At 46.3% G+C, this 5,355-nt stretch overlaps 1 long non-coding RNA gene across 1 annotated transcript; it reads right to left on the minus strand.

Annotated features, from left to right (window-relative positions):
• Positions 1-372: 372 nt before the first annotated feature.
• On the minus strand, positions 373-2,337 carry LOC136519840 (uncharacterized). The gene is made up of 6 exons (XR_010775059.1): positions 2,217-2,337; positions 1,657-2,137; positions 1,394-1,567; positions 930-1,319; positions 633-842; positions 373-518 (listed from the first exon to the last, which is right to left on the minus strand). It is a non-coding gene; the product is annotated as an uncharacterized lncRNA (long non-coding RNA).
• Between the last annotated feature and the right edge of the window lie 3,018 nt (positions 2,338-5,355).

Genomic DNA, 5,355 nt, shown 5'->3' on the forward strand with positions numbered 1-5,355 from the left:
TATTTTTTTTTTCAAAAATTTCTTTTGCCGAGTGCCCCTTGTCTGGCACTCGGCAAAGTTTGAATTTTTTAAAAAAAAAAATCTTTGCCGAGTGCCATGGTCATGGCACTCAGCAAAGCTGGAAAAATAGTTTTTCAGTTGCCAATTTTTTCAGCTTTGCCGAGTGCAACACTCGGCGAAGTGACCCAAAACGACAATTTTTATTTTTTTTACATTCCAGCATGACAAATAAATTCATATAAACATATATCACATATATATCTCATCCATCACATATATATCTCATCCATCATAATATATATCACATATATAACAATAAGTGCTCAAGTCCATCCAAATAAATCCACAAGTCCATCACAAGTCCATCAAGGTCCACGAGTCCATCACCAAGTGAACAACAAATAAAAAAATACAACGTGCACTCATCTCGAAGATTGCCACTGCGACTGTGGTGAAGGCTCAGCTCCATCATTCGGAGGCGCATGAGATAGATTATTTGAACCACCGTCAGATGGAGACTACACAAAGGAGAAAAGATTACATATGAGACAAGATTATTTGGATAGCTAATCTAGAAAGGTAGAGGCCATACAAGCAAAGCACAAGCAAAAGTAAAAAACTTTTATACTCACAGGAGTAGCTGCAGCTGTAGGACGTGGAGGTGGAACCAACAGTCCAGCTGGCAGAGAGAAGCCCACACGTTGCTCAAGCCCTTGTAGAAACTCCATAATGTCCGTCAGCCTCTGAGCCTGGGCCTGCCGCTAGGCCTCTAGCTGGGCCACTATCCTCTGCTGCTCGGTCTTCAGCTCCTGACGTTGCCTCATTTCTTGTTCCAGCCGGGCCTGCAATATTTCACTCCAATGTTTTAGTAATGCAAAGCTAATTAAAGTGTGTAAAGATCAATGTACGACGAGTAAAACAGGACTAACCTCGAGTGCGTCGACCCGGTATTGTGCAGCGGATGGCCGTGTGCGAATGACCGGGCTCTCGCTCGTGCTCCGTGCTCGAATATAGGAGAGAGAGGGAGTAGAGGCCGTGTCGATGATGCCGTCACCAAGCCAGAACCACCCATGCTTCTTGCCTTGCCCTGCCCTCATGACAGCCTCTCCATCGAAGTCCTGGGTGCTCGGATCATGGTCTGGCCCATAGAGCGACCTCGCCACCTCAGTGTACTCACTAATACGGGAGTGGACGCTTGGGTTCATGTACGCCTCGGGCGGGTCCTCCAGGTTGAAGGAGATGTCGGACGTCGCCTTGCCCTTGTGGGCTATACACCATGCCTAGAAGTCCGAGCAAGCCTGGCCACTATGTGACGCCGACTGCGAGAAAGACAACACGATGATTAGAAATCAAGCAAAACTAAGCGTCATAATAGATAAATGAATTCATGTACCCATGCTTGTTTGTATCCGGTGAGGCTGCGGTTGCCTTGATGGTGTGCTGGACCTTGCATATGCAAACGACGGTCCTAGGCATCCCTATATATCTTGAGGTACTCCTCCGTAAACCACTTCTCCACCATCATCGCCTAGCACTCGGGATATGCTTGGCACCACCAAGGAATCACCTACACGTCATCAAGTATTGGACATATAAGAAGATCAAATTAAACCAACTTAATCTCAAAACGAATCAATATTGATGTTCTTTATTTACCTCAAGGTATTGCTCCCGGGTTAGCTGCATCTCTCTTGCGTCTTTCTTGGTTTTCCTCTCTACAAGCTTCGACCCGTAGTAGGTTACGATAGCCTGGATGCGCACCTCGTGATGCATATCGGTGATGAGTTTTTTATAGGCTTTGGTAGTCACCTGCTCCGCCCTGGCCTCAAATCCCTCCTCGCATCTGAAATAAGTCTGCATACAAAAGCAATGTATCCATTCATTATTTCAAGAAAAGTCTAATAAATGCGACGTATTGAGCAATGTTGTGCGAGGGAGACTTTCCCAAAACTCTGCCTTCACCCGCACCGCCTTGTTGGGGTACTCCGCATCGGGGGCGGCGGCGTAGTGGTCAAACGAGTAGGCCGGCTCTGTCTTTGATGCATATGTGACAATGCTGGGGAAGTGTTGCCTACACAGAAGACCCATGATGCCGTTGACTAGCCGTGCGCTACCACCCGACACAACCACCCAATTCCTGCACAAGTGATTAAAAAAATTATTAGTTTTTTATGATATCATATGAAGTAGTGGTGATAACATATATAGTTACTTACTTTTGCCCTTCGGGACGAATCACTAGGCATTGGTGAGGAAGCGAAACCTGTGGGAGGCTCGTGGGACCTCGCAAGTAGACACTCGAAGAGGAGTCAGAGGAAGTGGAACCCGTGCTTGCCGCCTCCCCCTCGTCGTCCTTGTGCGGCCCCTCCTCCTCGTCCGTCTGCCGAACCAGCTCCTCGTCCGACTCGTCCACAGGCGCCACGTCCTCCTCCAGCTCCTCACGCGGCGTGGGAGGAGACGGCCCCCTCCTGCAGCCGGTGGTCCTCCTCCTCCTCCTCCTGTCCGCCCCCTCTACCGCCCCTCCGCCTCCTCCTGCTGCTGGCGCGGTCTTTGGTAAATCGAGTTCACGGACCTATGACGGTCGCCCGCCATCTTTGTTCAATCACCTGCAATAAAAAAGATAAAACAAGACGTAATTAGAAATAGGTGCAAAATGAACAAAATATAATTACAAAAAACATAGTAATATATGTATTAGAAATATATGCAAAATGAACAAAACATAATTACAAAAAACATAGTATTACATGTATTAGAAATAATCTTCATGATTGAGATTAGCTGGATCATAGGTCTCGTCATCACTATCAAAATTGTCCAACTCATCAACACTATCCGAAGGAGGAATGTTGTCTTCATTGTCATTGCCTAAACGTAATCGCTCAAGCATTTGTATGTCCTTCAGATTTCGCACCTCGTCTCCAGCGTCCTCGTCATCATCCCTTTCATTGTCTACTTCCATTCCTATCTCTTCGGTTAAGTCTATGTCAAACCTCCCTTGTAGCCCCTCTTCTTGATAGAACTCTCCATCATATGTGTTTGGGTTGAAGTTGTAATCTTCATCGTTTGGGACAGGTAGTTTACCGTGTGGCGATACCTTGTGCACAATAGACCAACCCTTAAGATGTTCGGTGTCTTTGCACGCGTATGATGTATAATAAACCTAGACGGCCTGTTGAGCCACAATGTAGACATCTTTTTCTAGATAGACGGAATCCTATCGAATATCGACTAGCCCAAGCTTAGGGGTCCGTCTCGTTACTCTAGGATGAAACCAGTGGCATTTGAATATGACAGGATTAAGAGGTTTAGAACCATAGAATGATAATTCATAGATTTCTTCAATTCTTCCATAATAGTTGAGTCCATCAGTGCTGGGCGTAACAACCCCACTGTTTGTGGTTTTTCGATTGGGCCGACTCTGCTCGTAGCTTGCTGTGTGAAAATGGTATCCATTCACGTCATAACCGGTAAATGACTTGACCCTAATGGCATAGCCGTTTGCAACCTATCTCAGCTCGTCACTTATAGGCGCATCAGTTTGGGCTTTCTGTTTGAACCAATAAATGAAATCGGGGCTCCCTGGTCCCGCACGCTGTGAAAGAAGGGTATCATTTTCTTACGAGGTAGGTTGCCCTGATCCATGCTAGGATTGACAAAGAAATTCCCTGTACCAACGAGACACAAGGGGGTTGGACGAAGAAACAAGGACATACGGCGAAATAAAACAAGTTCATTCAGAACTTACCCAATGAACGGCTGCACCTCGACAAGGTTGGTCAACACATATAGCATGATACTGCGCCACTCTTCATTTTTCAATTGCTTAGTGGTCGATGCACTTGCGCTTCCGAGTTGCTCTTGGAAAAGGCTGAGGTTCGATTCATTTTCGCCAGCATTGTAACGAGGGGGTGGATTATAAACGCTAGGAAGGTTTTCGGTGTAGTATTTCTCTATGAAGTTTGACACCTCCTCTAGAATGTATGCCTCTGCAATGGAAGTCTCAATTTTAGTTTTATTTCTACATTTTTTTGCGAAGAGTCTTCAGAGATCTCTCGATTGGATAGCACCAACAGGCCTGCACAGGCCCCCTATCCGTGCCTCATACGAGAGGTGCACAATCAAATGCTGCATCGGCAAGAAGAAGCCGAGTGGAAAGATCTTCTCCAACTTATAGAGCAACACAGGTGCCGTTTTTTCCAAGTCATTAATGACGGTCCGAGAGAGCTCCTTGGCACAAAGCTGGCAGAAGAAGTAGCTCAACTCTGCCAGCACTTGCCAGACATGCTCTGGGACATAGCCTCGAACCATCGCCGAAAGAAGCCGCTCAATCCATATGTGGTAGTCATGACTCTTCATCCCGTTAACTCACAGAGTGCCTAAGTTCACTCCCCTCTTTAGATTCGCTGCATACCCATCAGGAAATATTAACGTTTGGATCCACTCAAGCACTTCCCTCCTTTGGTCCTTTTTAAGACGAAATCGGCCTTAGGCCTTCTCCATGTCTTGCCGCAACTAGGAGGCTGCATCTCTTGATTTGGTCTATCGTACAACGTTATCAGGTCCACTCTAGCCTTAGGGTTGTCCTTAGACTTTTCAGTGTCCATGAGTGTTGCCCAAAGTGCATCGGCGATATTCTTTTTAGTGTGCATTACATCAATGTTATGTGGCAGAAGAAGGTCATCGAAATGGGGGAGCCTCATCATGCCCGAGATATGAGTCCACATATGTTGCTCACCATATCCCACAAAACCACATTCTTCATTGGGCACGAGAGCATCTATTTGAGCATGAACCTCAGCACCAGTCATCATCTGCGATGCAGGGTCTGTCACTTTGACACCTTTCATAAAGTTCTTGATGTCTTGTCTAAATGGATGGTCAAGAGGGAGAAATTGACGATGTCTGTCGAATGATGAATACTTGCCTCCCTTCTATAACCAAATGAACCTCACACCTTCCTTACATATTGGGCATGGAAACTTCCCGTGAACACACCAGGCGCAGAATATCCCATACGCCAGGAAGTCATGTAGGGAGTAGTGGTACCAAACGTGCATTTTGAAGGTTGTCTTTATAGCTCGATCGTATGTCTATATCCTTTCGTCCCAAGCACGGACCAATTCATCAAACATGGGCTCCATGAACACACCCATATTACTCCCTTGGTGTCCAGGAATTATCAACGATAAGAATACGTTATGTCGTTGAAAGGAGACACCAGGAGGGAGATTGAGGGGGATGACAAAGATGGGCCAACATGTGTATGAGGCAGCCAACATTCCATAAGGATTGAACCCATTTGTTGCCAGCGCGACACGTACATTACGAGCCTCATCTGCTTTGTCACGATGT

This window comes from Miscanthus floridulus, chromosome 18, assembly GCF_019320115.1.
Source record: "Miscanthus floridulus cultivar M001 chromosome 18, ASM1932011v1, whole genome shotgun sequence".
NCBI classification, from domain to species: domain Eukaryota; kingdom Viridiplantae; phylum Streptophyta; class Magnoliopsida; order Poales; family Poaceae; genus Miscanthus; species Miscanthus floridulus.